The sequence below is a fragment of the Sminthopsis crassicaudata genome, chromosome 1 (assembly GCF_048593235.1).
Source record: "Sminthopsis crassicaudata isolate SCR6 chromosome 1, ASM4859323v1, whole genome shotgun sequence".
NCBI classification, from domain to species: Eukaryota; Metazoa; Chordata; class Mammalia; order Dasyuromorphia; family Dasyuridae; genus Sminthopsis; species Sminthopsis crassicaudata.
The window spans coordinates 661,300,894-661,316,125 of NC_133617.1; the positions used below are offsets into that span (position 1 = coordinate 661,300,894).

The 15,232-nt window shown below is 36.9% G+C and overlaps 1 long non-coding RNA gene across 2 annotated transcripts in view; it reads right to left on the minus strand.

Moving 5' to 3' along the window:
• Positions 1 to 15,232, minus strand: part of LOC141551409 (uncharacterized) — a 139,959-nt gene that overhangs the window by 19,445 nt on the left and 105,282 nt on the right. Inside the window, exon 3 of one of the 2 annotated variants that reach the window (XR_012484865.1) lies at positions 10,042 to 10,778. The exons of the other annotated variant lie outside the window; for it this stretch is intronic. This is a non-coding gene — a long non-coding RNA (uncharacterized LOC141551409). Of the gene's footprint in view, positions 1 to 10,041; positions 10,779 to 15,232 lie in introns of those variants that run through there. 2 annotated transcript variants of the gene reach the window in all.

Here is a 15,232-nt window from a genome sequence, read left to right on the forward strand (position 1 = left end):
ATAGATGTAACACCTGGGTTTGAAAAAAAAAGTCATATACACATAGGAAGAGGTAGAAGGTGGCAGGAAAGTTCACAAGAAAAAGCTCTGTTATTGTTAATAACCTACAGATTAATATGAGCCAATTATGGGATATGGCAGGTTAAAAAAAAAACAAGTCCTTAATCTCTGTTAAGAAAGATATAGTGTCCTGAAAGAGAAAAGAAATGGTCCCACTCTACTCTCACTCAGACCCCATTTAGAGTAATAATAGCTAAAAGCTAACATTTATGTAGCACTTTGGGTTTTGCAAAATATTTTTAAAATATCTCATTTGATCCTCATAACAACCATGGGAAGAAAATGCTATTATTATCCCCTTTTTACAGATAGGGAAACTGAGTCAAGTACCAGGTAAGTGATTTGTTCAGGGTTACACAGCTAGTAAAATTTCTGAAGCAGTATTCAAATTCATGTCTTTCTAACACCACATTCAGCACTTTATCCACAGCAGGACACTGACAAACTTGGATTCATCAAAAGAAAAGCAGATAAACTTGTGGAGAAGTTGTAGATTCTGTCAGAGAGGAAGTAGATAAAAGAGCAGGGGATGATTAGCTTGGAGATGAGAAGAGTTAGTAGTCACAGCATAGATGTCTTAAGGATTTGTAGGACCAACATGTAGAAGAAAGATTCTCTTTTTGACTCCAGAAGAAAACCTGTGATAATGGAAAGATATTGTAAAGAAGTCAATTTTTGGCTCAATATGAGGAAAGTTTTTCCAATAATAGTTATCTCAAAATAGCATCAGTTGTCTTAAGAGGTCATGGGTCCCCCTTCACTAAAGGTCTTCCAGAAAGACCAAGATGTTAACTGTGGAGAGACCCCTAATTGAGACACATGTTAAATTTCAGATGGCCTCTGAAATCCCTTTCAATTATGAAATTCTGCATTTCTAGGATTGTAAAGAAGAAACTCGGCTGGGCTCAATACTCATATGCCACATTTTATTAACAAAATAGCTCCTCCATATCACCAAGACATGGATATCAAATGTAATTATGTCTGATTCTAGAACATCCTCTGATTTCCTGGATTTTGACTGTACAGGAACTGATAGACAAGGAATTCTTGCAAGCAAGCCATGAGGAGCTACCATAAACATGTTAGCCCATAAAAAAAATCAAGAACGTCTGTAATTTCACCTCATCCTAATGTAAAGCCATAAAATAGCTCCTCCATATCACCAAGACATGGATATCAAATGTAATTATGTCTGATTCTAGAACATCCTCTGATTTCCTGGATTTGGACTGTACAGGAACTGATAGACAAGGAATTCTTGCAAGCAAGCCATGAGGAGCTACCATAAACATGTTAGCCCATAAAAAAAATCAAGAACGTCTGTAATTTCACCTCATCCTAATGTAAAGCCATGCTTTTGGATCTTAGTCTGGAGTGCTTTTTAACTGCTTGACACTGTCACAAAGATCTAAGATTAGAAGAAGCATCTCTTGTGGAAAAGTTTGTTGATCATAATTAGAACAATGGAAAAGAGCTGTTCCTCCTAGAGTTATTGTGATTTCATTAGTATTTTATCTTTCTCAGAATATTTCAGAAATTCCACTTGTCCATCAAGCTGCAGTGATGTATACCTTCTCAATTTTATAGCTTTGTACCTTTATTTCCCAGATGACTTTGTACCATTCACATTTGATTTTTGTTTTCCTAAAATTATAAAATTCAAATAGTCAGAAAAATTTCATCAAGACACTAAGATGTGTCTGTGTTTGAATGTCTCTAATTGCAATGGCAAGCAATATAGAATATCTTGACTATGGCATAAAAATGCCTTACTATGAGTACTGAGTAAATCTTTCAACACTGACATATTGGAAATTTCATAATTCACAACCTCAAACTTGGCCATTTTATGAATCCATTCTAACATCCATGAGGGAGAGGCTATCCTTAACCCCATTATTAACGTTAAAATCATGTTTTATTTACTAACCTTGTAACTCATTGTCACTGAACACCCCTAAACTGTACTATTTGCTAATGAGATCTAATGAGTGAGTACTTGTATGATCAGTTACCTGTTTAGTCCAAAATCTACTCAAGACCTTTAATGAAAAGTGATGGATCAGAAACACTAACCTCTGAAAAATAGCATGAAACATAACAATATGCATACACATATTTGTATACACATAAAAAGTGGACTAAAAGATGAAAAATAATGGATTTCTGAGTGAATTTGATGAATAACCAGTTCCATAAAACAATTTAGAGGAAAGACTGATCCCAGGTTGGTGATCCACTGACAACTTCTCCACAATTTTTGTCTTCACTTGTGATGACGTGTTACCATGGAAACATCTTTGCCAGAAAAATTGGGAAATCCCAGCTGTAGAACCAAAGAATTCAGTCAATAAATAGCAGTGAAATAAATCATGAAATTAATACCATGGAACAGAAATAAGAAAAGTATCTCTGACTTGACCCCTTAACCTAGTCTCAGTCCCAATATTCTAGAAGCACTGGGGTGAATCAGAGAAAGCAATCTCATCATAAAAAATAAATAAGAACCTCCAAAATATGAGACCGAGATTAATTTACAAGATACTCTTCTGAAATTCCATTGAATTCTGTTTCATTCTTCAGAGACAAGTTATGTTGCCCTCCACTTCCACTCCCTCCTTCCTTTCTTCATATAGTCTTTGTTCCTTGGTGCAGAAAAGTGAGTTTTCTTCCTACTGTAAATTACAGGTTTAAGAAGTGCCTTTTTTCCTATGCAAATTCTTATGTAAATTTATGATTTAATCCTCATAGAGCCCTCCTTCTGTCCACCCAGATACAGACTGTTCATGATTTAGCAGGCAAATATTATGAATCATTTGAGACACAGAAGTTAAAGACTTGCCCAAGTGTTACAAGGCTTACAAATGCCAGAGGCAGGGTTTTAATAAGAGTCTTCCTTACTCCAAGCCCAGCACTCTGTCCACTAGTCTCCAAACATTTGTTCTTGGATCAGTCTTTTTCCTCCCTCTGAATCCACTGAGCTCAGAAAAAGTGTTTAAGAATAGAACAGAAGTTGGAATATCTGAATTCTAGTCCTGACACTTAGACTTAGGGGATGTTACATTCAGGATAGCTAAGGCTGCTGAGCACAGCAGAGTGGGATCTTTCTCTGGGACTGAAGTTGATCATCTGTAAAATAAGAGAGAAAAAAGATGCCTTTGGAGGTCCTTTGTAGCTCTAAATCAATAGTGCATAATCTTAGGATTACATGATTGGATGACCTTTAAGCTCTTTTCCATTGCTTTTTCTATAAAAGTCCTGTCATCTAGATAATCCCACAACATTGGGTTATTCCTAGAAGTTCAGGGGTCTGAGAGCAATCATTCTTGTGAAATGTAGTAATTTTATGGACATCATCACTTTTACCTTCTATCTCCTGCTATCTCCTATTGCACAGGCTACAGAGTTCAAAAGTACTTAAAATCATCCAGAGTACAAAGTAAAATGGTACCACTGAGTTAAGAAGTGTGTTAAAAACTTGTACTTTAAACTAGGAAAATCTATTCACAAGGGAGTATATGAAAGTGAGGATCGCTGATTGATTACAGTGTTCCCTATAAAAGGTTTGATTAGGAAAGAGTGAGGGAGAAAGGGAGAATGAAAATACTTGGCAGGATCCATCACTGACTGAACATAGTTTCAGTGAAATCCTCCTAACTTCCTGTCCTTTCTTCTTCCATCTGCAAAATGAAGATAATGTTTAAAGGCAAAAACATTTGAAAGTATCAAATTAGAAGTTAGGCACAAAGCAAAAAAATAAAATAAAATGGAGAAACAGAGAAAGAGGAGGGAAGGAGAAAACAGACAGCCAGAAACACAGAAAGAGACAGAAGGACATGTGTGTGTGTGTGTGTGTGTGTGTGTGTGTGTGTGTGTGTGTGTGTGTGTGTGAGAGAGAGAGAGAGAGAGAGAGAGAGAGAGAGAGAGAGAGAGAGAGAGAGAGGGAGAGGGAGAGGGAGAGGGAGAGGGAGAGGGAGAGGGAGAGGGAGAGGGAGAGGGAGAGGGAGAGGGAGAGGGAGAGGGAGAGGGAGAGGGAGAGGGAGAGGGAGAGGGAGAGGGAGAGGGAGAGGGAGAGGGAGAGGGAGAGGGAGAGGGAGAGGGAGAGGGAGAGGGTGAGGGAGAGGGAGAGGGAGGAAGGGAGAGGGAGGAGGGGGGGGAGAGGGAGGAGGGGGGGAGAGGGAGGAGGGGGGGGAGAGGGAGAGGGAGAGGGAGGAAGGGAGAGGGAGAGGGAGAGGGAGAGGGAGAAGGGAGAGGGAGAGGGAGAGGGAGAGGGAGGAAGGGAGAGGGAGAGGGAGAGGGAGGAAGGGAGAGGGAGAGGGAGAGGGAGAGGGAGAGGGAGAGGGAGAGGGAGGAAGGGAGAGGGAGAGGGAGAGGGAGAGGGAGAGGGAGGAAGGGAGAGGGAGAGGGAGGAAGGGAGAAGGAGAGGGAGAGGGAGGAAGGGAGAGGGAGAGGGAGGAAGGGAGAGGGAGAGGGAGAGGGAGAGGGAGAGGGAGAGGGAGAGGGAGAGGGAGAGGGAGGAAGGGAGAGAGTTAATAATCCTAAAATGTAAAAACTAATTTGATTGTGACACATAATCAAGGTTATGTGAATTTATAAAAATATCTTTGATATATCTTTAATCATTTCTCTTGTCTGCCATTTTGTCTCAAAATTTTTTGCTTTCATATTTGCCAACAGGGAAATAATTCTTACAACTTTGTAAGCAACCTTCAAACTAATTTCAATGGGCACAGGGAGGATTGAAAGGATGATAATGGGTTTCCACAGAGCACTCCAGAAATCCAGGTCAAAGGTTCTCTAATACACAAGTAAATAATTCCAGGCTGAAACAGAAGGTGCCAAAAGCCGACAGGGAGGAATTTCTCTTAGCCATCTTGCTGTCTGGCCTAGAATGGCTCCTATTCAACTATTCCCTCAGCGTTCCAGGAACAAGACCTGTAACCCTCCTCCTATTTAAGGCTGATGTTTTCTTTATACCCTCTAGCTTTTCATCTGCCATGTCTCAGTACATTCTTTTTTAGGGTCACTAACGCACTGTGCAGAACAGCTAAAGCTGTGTCAGAAGAAAAAACAGTACAGGGAAAGTAAGCAAAGCAGAGTGGGATCTTTGATAGAAGCTATATATGTCTGTAAGAAAGAGAAGCCGATAAGAAAGAAAAATCCAGCTGGCCCTACAGTGTTGCTAAGTGTGGAAATGGAAATATCCAGGAAGCAAACAGGATTGTGGGGTATGTCTATGCAGGCCATCGCTGACAAGTTTTTAATTTGTTTATACAAAGCACAGATCTCATTTAGATTTCAAAAAGGTCATAGGATCATGGGATCAAAGATCCAGAACTGGAAGGGACCTGCATGCATGTCTGGAATATGTCTCAAATTTGAATTCAGGTCCTCCTGATACCAGTTCCAATGCTCTATCCATTGTACCCTCTGATAATATGTGTGTGTCTCTATCTATATCTATTTATATCTCGAGTTTATAAATACACACACACATTTCCCCTGATATTTATAAATTCTTTGAAGGCAATAACAATTTCAGTTTTATTTTTATATCACCTGTACCTATCACAGTGACTGGCAAATAAAAGATGCTTAACAAGCACAGATTTTGTTTCATTTCGGAGACCATCTGGCCTCTTCATTTTAAGATTAAGAAAGAATGGATTAAGTATCTTGCCATGGTTATTCCAGTGACTAGCAAGACTAAAATTTGAAGTCAACAACTTCTTGAATCTCTGTCTCTGGAGATGATTTTTCCATTTGATGAAACCTCTTGAATCTTGGTATTGAAAAGAAACTGGGCTGGTCTAGCTTTTTTAGGTTATACATGGTGGACTACTGACCTGTATCTGGCTCCTCCCTCCAGAAAAGGATTATGTTTTATATATCCAGGTATTAGATTCATCACCAACTGATATCAGCCCTGAACTAGATCAGTTTTGAAATGCATATTTTCTTTTTTTTTTAATAAATTTTTTATTTAGAATTTTTCCACAGTATATATGCATGAGTAATTTTTCTTTTTATAACATTATCCCCTGTATTCATCCCTCCAAACTATCTCCCCCTCCCTCCACTCCCTCCCCCCCAACGACAGGCAATCCCATACATTTTACATGTGTTACAATATAACCTAGATACAACATATATGTGTGTAAATACCATTTTCTTGTTGCACATTAAGTATTAGATTCCGAAGGTATAAGTAACCTGGGTAGATAGACAGTAGTGCTAACAATTTACATTCACTTCCCAGTGTTCCTTCTCTGGGTGTAGTTATTTCTGTCCATCATTGATCAACTGGAAGTGAGTTGGATCTTCCTTATGTTGAAGATATCCACTTCCATCATCTTCATACAACATTGAAGTGTACAGCGATCTTCTGGTTCTATTCATTTCACTCAGCATCAGTTGATGTAAGTCTCTCCAAGCCTCTCTGTATTCCTCCTGCTGGTCATTTCTTACAGAGCAATAATATTCCAGAACCTTCATATACCATAATTTACCCAACCATTTTCCAATTGATGGACATCCATTCAACTTCCAGTTTCTAGCTACAACAAAAAGAGCTGCCACAAACATTCTGGCACATATAGGTCCCTTTCCGCTCTTTAGTATTTCTTTGGTATATAAGCCCAATAACAGCAATGCTGGGTCAAAGGGTATGCACAGTTTGATAACTTTTTGGGCATAGTTCCAAATTGCTCTCCAGAATGGCCGGATTCTTTCACAACTCCACCAACAATGTATCAGTGTCCCACTTTTCCCACATCCCCTCCAACATTCATCATTATTTGTTCCTGTCATCTTAGCCAATCAGACAGGTGTGTAGTGGTATCTCAGAGTTGTCTTAATTTGCATTTCTCTGATCAGTAGTGATTTGGAACACTCTTTCATATGAGTGGATATAGTTTCAATTTCATCATCTGAGAATTGTCTGTTCATATGCTTTGACCATTTATCAATTGGAGAATGGTTTGATTTCTTATAAATTAGGGTCAGTTCTCTATATATTTTGGAAATGAGACCTTTGTCAGAACCTTTAACTTTAAATATATTTTTCCAATTTGTTACTTCCCTTCTAATCTTGTTTGCATTAGTATTGTTTGTACAGAAACTTTTTAGTTTGATGTAATCAAAATCTTCTATTTTGTGATCAATAATGATCTCTAGTTCTCCTCTGGTCATAAATTCCTTCCTCCTCCACAGGTCTGAGAGGTAGACTATTCTCTGTTCCTCTAATCTATTTATGATCTCATTCTTTATGCCTAAATCATGGACCCATTTTGATCTTATCTTGGTATATGGTGTTAAGTGTGAATCCATATCTAATTTCTGCCATACTGATTTCCAGTTTTCCCAACAGTTTTTTCCAAATAATATGAATTTTTATCCATAATGTTGGTATCTTTGGGTTTGTCAAAGATTAGATTGCTATAGATGTCCCCTTTTTTGTCCTTTGTATCTAATCTCTTCCACTAATCTACCGGTCTATTTCTTAGCCAATACCAAATGGTTATGGTGACTGCTGCTATATAATATAGCTTTAGATCAGGTACACTTAGACCACCTTCCTCTGATTTTTTTTTTCATTAGTTCCCTTGCAATTCTCAACCTTTTATTCTTTCATGTGAATTTTGTTGTTATTTTTTCTAGGTCATTAAAATAGTTTCTTGGGAGTCTGATTGGCATAATACTAAATAGATAGATTAGTTTGGGGAGTATTGTCATCTTTATTATATTCGCTCGGCCTATCCAAGAACACTGAATGTCTTTCCAATTATTTAAATCTGACTTTATTTTTTGTGGCAAGTGTTTTTTAATTTTTCTCATATAATTCCTAACTATTCTTTGGTAGATGGATTCCCAAATACTTTATACTCTCAACATTTGTTTGGAATGGAATTTCTCTTTGTATCTCTTGCTGTTGCATTTTGTTGGTGATATACAAAAATGCTGAGGATTTATGTGAATTTATTTTGTATCCTGCCACTTTGCTAAAATTCTGAATTATTTCTAATAGCTTTTTAGCAGAGTCTTTGGGGTTCTCTAAGTATACCATCATGTCATCTGCAAAGAGTGATAGTTTGATTTCCTAATTTCCTACTCTAATTCCTTGAATCTCTTTCTCGACTCTTATTGCCGAGGCTAGCATTTCTAGTACTATATTGAATAGTAATGGTGACAGTGGGCAACCTTGTTTCACTCCTGATCTTACTGGGAAAGGTTGCAGTTTATTTCTATTGCATATTATGCTTACTGAAGGTCTTAAATATATGCTCCTGATTATTCTAAGGAATAGTCCATTTATTCCTATACTCTCAAGAGTTTGTAGTAGGAATGGATGTTGGATTTTGTCAAATGCTTTTTCTGCATTTATTGAGATGATCATATGGTTTTTATTAATTTGATTATTAATATGGTCAATTATACTAATAGTTTTCCTAATATTAAACCAGCCCTGCATTCCTGGTATAAATCCTACTTGATCATAGTGTATTATCCCGGGGATGATTTTCTGAAGTCTTTTTGCTAATATTTAAGATTTTAGCATCAATATTCATTAAGGAAATTGGTCTATAGTTTTCTTTCTCAGTTTTCGATCTACCAGGTTTAGGTATCAGTACCATGTCTGTGTCATAAAAGGAGTTTGGTAGGACTCCTTCATCCCCTATTTCTTCAAATAGTTTATATATCATTGGGGCTAATTGTTCTTTAAATGTTTGGTAGAATTCACATGTAAATCCATCTGGTCCTGGGGATTTTTTCCTGGGGAGTTGATTAATAGCTTGTTCTATTTCTTTTTCTGAAATGGGACTATTTAAGCAATTTATCTCCTCCTCTGTTAATCTAGGAAGCCTATATTTTTTGGAGGAAGTCATCCATTTCACTTAAGTTATCAAATTTATTGGCATAAAGTTGGGCAAAGTAACTCCTTATTATTTCTCTAATTTCCTCTTCATTGGTGGAAAGATCCCCCTTTTCATTTGTAAGACTAACAATTTGATTTTCCTCTTTCTTTTTTCTGATCAGATTTACCAAAGGTTTATCTATTTTATTGGCTTTTTCATAAAACCAACTCTTGGTTTTATTTATTAATTCAATAGTTTTTTTACTTTCAATATTATTGATTTCTCCTTTTAATTTTTGTATTTCAAGTTTAATTTTTGGTTGGGGGTTTTTAATTTGGTCTTTTTCTAGCTTTTTAAGTTGCAGGCCCAATTCGTTAATCTTCTCTTTCTCTATTTTCTTCAAATAAGCCTCTAAAGATATAAAATTTCCCCTTATTACCACTTTAGCTGCATCCCACAGATTTTGGTATGATGTCTCATCATTGTCATTATCTTGGGTGAAATTATTAATTGTTTCTATAATTTGCTGTTTCACCCAGTCATTCTTTAAGATGAGATTATTCAGTTTTCAATTACTTTTTGGTCTATTTACCCCTAACTTCTTACTGAATGTAGCTTTTATTGCATTGTGATCTGAGAAGAAGGCATTTATTATTTCTGCCTTCCTACATTTAATTTTGAGATCTTTATGTCCTAATATATGGTCAATTTTTGTATAGGATCCATTAACTGCTGAGAAGAAAATATATTCCTTTCTATTGCCATTCAGGTTTCTCCAAAGGTCTATCATACCTAGTTTTTCTAATGTTCTATTTACTTTTTTAATTTCTTTCTTATTTGTTTTGTGGTTTGATTTGTCTAAATCTGAGAGTGCAAGGTTGAGATCTCCCACTATTATAGTTTTACTGTCTATTTCTTCTTGCAATTCTCTTAACTTTTCCTTTAGAAAGTTAGATGCTATACCACTTGGTGCATATATGTTTAGTATTGATATGGTTTTATTATTTATGCTACCTTTCAGCAGGATATAGTTTCCTTCCTTATCTCTTTTAACTAGATCAACTTCTGCTTTTGCTTGATCTGAGATAAGGATAGCTACCCCTGCTTTTTTGGCTTTACCTGAAGCTTGAAATGCATATTTTCAAACAATTTACCAAGAATATCAATTAATTCATTAGGGCAGTGACATATTGTAAATTTTCAAGAATTTACCAAGATTCTCGTCCAATTCATTAGGGCAGAGTGACTTATTGTATATTTTCAAAAAATTTGCCAAGAATCTCACCCAATTCATTAGAGCACAGTGTTCTATTATTCTTATCCTACAGATTATAGGAGAGTCACCTGGTGAAGGGGTCTGTAATCAAATCTAGTCATCAACCTGTAAGGGTTTGTTTGCTTTCTGATAATCATCAGCAGTGCATTTTTAAAATCACCCCCATCTGTCTTCCAACTCTTATGAAGTTTTTAATATAAGGAACAATTTCCTAATAATAATAATTACCCAAAGTATATAGGGTTAACTTAGAACTTAGAGGTCATCAGACAAATTCTGGATGACCACTTGTTGGGAATATTATAGAGTTAAAATTCAAATTGGACTCAGTGACTTCCAAGCTTTCTTCCAGCTCTGAGAGTTCATGATTCTTTCAGATAGTTTTTAGGATGACCATGTTTCACAAGAATGAAATAAAAATTCAGAGCAGTAGCAAAGAAAGAATATGAAGTTTCTTTTAAAGTATGTTACAAAAGGAAGCTTGATGGCCCCAGTTGAAGATAGTTTCTCCTCCCAATTGTAATCAGTGAAGTCTCAGATGCATTGTTCCAGCATATGGTTATTCACTCTGCTTGGCCATTAGTCTGCAGTGAAACATAATGTGAACATAAACTTTGATGTGCATTGCAGAGAAGGCAGCTTCACAGTGGGATATTAATAGTGGGAGATGAATTGTGTGTCTCAGTCAGAGATAAGGTGAGTGGACAGGGTATGGAAGCTGGAATTCATGCTAGGAAAAAAAATATTTGTGCTGACTGCTTGACTGTGAGACTTTCCAGACAGGTGGAGTATCTATGACCACCATAGCAGTGACATCCTGACCCTAGGAAAGAGCCCCATGGGGATCGAAGGCAGGATTACAGAGGGAAAGAGGCTAGAGAAGCCCTTTCAGTCCTCTGGGGAGTGCTAAGCCTGGATATAGACTCTACATGATCAGATGTAATAAAAACATATTATGACACCCCTGAGGCCTTCAAAAAGTTGTGAGTGACCAGATGAAAAAAATTTTATATACCCTTATTACCAGTTACTGGTACATCATGACAAAACATAACACTTAGACCCTACCTCCCTGAGAGACACATAGAATTAAAAGCATCCATGCATCTCTCAAAGATGCACTTTCACTCTAAAGAGGGAGTCCAGAGGGGATGTCTAAAAAGCCTCAATAAAAGTGTACTAATTACTCTGGCTACCAAATGAAATTTTGTCTCTGACTGGGATAGACTGGGAACAAAGTTCATGAAGCTGATCCTTGCCTCTTTAAGGGAAGAAATGAACTTCTCCAACTAAGGGCCCCCAAGGTTGAGACGATGTCACAACTCTTGGCTAAATTTGTATGTTTGGGGAGCCAGAAGTCTCTTATGCAAAATATAAGGATATCCCACAGCTATAGTAGTAGTAGGGCATGAAGAAATAATATATTCAATTAAGCAAATGCTTAGTCAGATACATTTCTTTTAAAAATCTTTTTAATATATAGTTGATTTCTCTTTAAAATATAATAGATTTTGTTAAGATTAAGAATTGGGTATGCCTTGTTTAAAAACAATAATATCTGTACATTTATATAGAGATTTATAATTTACAAAGTTATTTTATTTATGCATTTTGCTTGTATTTGTATATTTATTTTACTTATATTTTAATTTATAATATATGCCATCCCAGTTCCAAAGCCCATTGATATGGGACCCTCTCCTCATTGGTGGAAATTGATACCCTGAGCCTTTATAAGGGATGGGTAGAGCAAGAACTCAAGAGATTTTCAGTAGTCTTTAAATCTCCTCAGGTGCTACAATTAAGCAATTAGACATTTCTGGCTTACAATTATGAGGAAAGATAGAAGATGTCAACCCCTTTCAAATTGCTAAAGGAAAGACTCTGTGACAAAGCCAACATGAAAGAAAATGGTAGTCTCTAGCATATCCCAATCAACAGGTGTCTACACTAATATGGAACTTCGATAAGATCTGGAACTCTCTTGATTGACCTTCTCCCCAATAGGAGAACTTCTTTACTCTTTATGGTCTAATGCACATTCTCCTAAAGCAATTTCTCTGATTTCTATTTTGCCACTGAATTGGATAAATGGGTTTCTTTAATAAATGCTTCTTTCTATATGTATATTTTCATTGTGGAGCTAGTATTTTATAGGAAGGGCGTCAAGCTTCAAAGATAGCTTAGGTCCTGCTCCCTCCAAATAAACAGCAAACAGATGTTACATTGAACCTGAAAACTATATCACCTAGACTAACCATATCTAAGAGAGCAGATAGATATAATTTGAGTCTGTAGCTCCACTCCCTGAGGAGAGTAGCTAGACCATCTAGCCCAAAACTCCAGCTTCCCCTCCTGGCAGGAAGTCCCCTTGGAGAAGAGTGGAGGGGAGAGGAGAGGTTAGAGATGTCTATTCTGCCTCCTTTCAAAACATACCATGATTCTCCCGGCTACATGTGGGGCACTATGTTCCCAGCATGTTTTATTTGCACCTTTTACTTTCATTTATTCTTTATAGGCTTTATATGTACATGCTATCTCTACCAATAGAGAAGGGATTGCTTCATTCTTTGTACTTGTATTCCCCAGGGGCCAACACTGAGCAGATGCTTATTTATTGATTGACATACTTCATGTCTCTGAAAAACTAGTCTTATCATTGTATAGTGATATTTTATAGAAATAATCCCACATCAAAATTCAGGAAAACATTGCTACCCTTTCCTGTTTAAGTTACTGGGGAAAAATAAAGCATATTTTCCCCCAAGTTTTGCATGGAAATAGAGCTGGAACTGATAATTGGAAGAGAGAGGACAGAAAGAGCTCTAGGGGTAAGAATAAATACAACCAAGGATATGAGGACTCCACAACAGATTTGTCTTGCATTATGGAGAATGAAGAATAATCAGTCTCATTCTAATCTCCAGAAACATTTGTAATCTGGCTAACAATTCCTCAGAGCTGGCAACAGTATTGAATGAATATGGCTAAAGAAAAAATAAAAAGTGTGTCCAGTCTCCTCTTCAGCTGGGGGGGACCAGGCAACAACAACAAAAAAAGGCTTTTGGATAAAAGGTATCAGCCAAAGTCATGCTTCTAACTTTTAAGTAACTGTGGTTTTGCATACATCTTTGAGTCTCATGGATACTTAATGATGGATTTCATTCTATTCCATATCTTACTAAAGCATTATTTTGTAATATTGGGAACTGCATGCTTAAAAATGAGTATAGGAAAGGTCCTGGACTTGAGACTTCATTGATACAAAGAAACCCTTTGTGAAGAAACATTCTTTATCAACGTAAGTCTATGACTCCTGCTCAACTTAACATTCTTACGAGAGTTTTCTACAGCATTAAGGGGATAAATCACTTGTCCAGGCTCACAGTCAATATTTATTAGGGCAGGATTTGATCCAAGTCTTCTTGGCTCCAAGGCCAGTACTCTATTGACTATGCCATGAGCCTGTCACTAAGAATGACGAGTTAATATCCATATGTGTATAGAGTATCTTACATACATTTTCTTAAGTTTCTGTATTGGAGGCTATGAACCGAGTGAAAAAAATCCCCCAAACTTTTTCAGATACATTTTGTTACAAGATAGTCTTTGACAACAGCATTATAGCATATTATACTGGCTATTCAACAGGATTTCATCATTGTTTCCAAAAACTCATCTGTGTACTCCTTTGTCTATAGACATATATGGTACATATATAAAAAATATATGTCTATATACACATGCACATACACATAAATGTTTTAAAACTTAAAATTATATTAAATCTTCTGGAACCCCTGGGAAATATATGTGGCACACTATTCTCAGAGCACTGAGAACATGCTCTGCCTGCTACCAGGAAGAGTCTGGGGAGCTTAAATTTGTCACTAATTCTGGTCTGCTAATCACATGGTAAAGAGATGGATTGTTGATTGCTGAACCAGAATTAGGGTTCATTCTAATGAGTTAACATATGTAAACTGCTTTGCAAATGTTAACATCCTATATTAATATCAATTATTGCTTTTGGTTTTGCTGTTGTTGTTTTTTAAAGATGCATACATAATTTTTTTTCTGATCTTGGCTCTTTTCTTTTTTTTTTTAAATTTTATTTTATAATTATAACATTTTTTTGACAGTACATATGCATGGGTAATTTTCTACAACATTATCCCTTGCACTTACTTCTATTCAGATTTTTTTCCCTTCCTCCCCCAACCCCCTCCCCCAGATGGCAAGCAGTCTCATATATGTTAAATATATTACAGTATATTCTAGATACAATATATGTGTGTAGAACCGAATTTTTTGTTGCACAGGAAGAATTGGATTCAGAAGGTAAAAATAACAGTTTACACTCATTTCCCAGTGTTCCTTTTCTGGATGTAGCTGGTTCTGTCCATCATTAATCAATTGGAATTGGATTAGCTCTTCTCTATGTTGAAGAAATCCACTTCCATCAGCATACATCCTCGTACAGTATCATTGTTGAAGTGTATAATGATCTTCTGGTTCTGCTCGTTTCACTCAGCATCAGTTGATGTAAGTCTCTCCAAGCCTCTCTGTATTTCTCCTGTTGGTCATTTCTTATAGAACAATAATATTCCATAACATTCATATACCATAGTTTACCCAACCATTCTCCAATTGATGGACATCCAGTCATCTTCCAGCTTCTAGCCACTATGAAAAGGGCTGCCCCAAACATTTTGGCACATACAGGACCCTTTCCCTTCTCTAGTAGTTCCTTGGGGTATAAGCCCAGTAGTAGTATGGCTGGGTCAAAGGGTATGCACAGTTTGATAAGTTTTGGGGCATAATTCCAGATTGCTCTCCAGAATGGTTGGATTCTTTCACAACTCCACCAACAATGCATCAGTGTCCCAGTTTTCCCACAGCCCCTCCAACATTCATCGTTATTTGTTCCTGTCATCTTAGCCAATCTGACAGGTGTGTAATGATACCTCAGAGTTGTCTTAATTTGCATTTCTCTGATCAATAGTGATTTGGAACACTCTTTCATATGAGTGGAAAT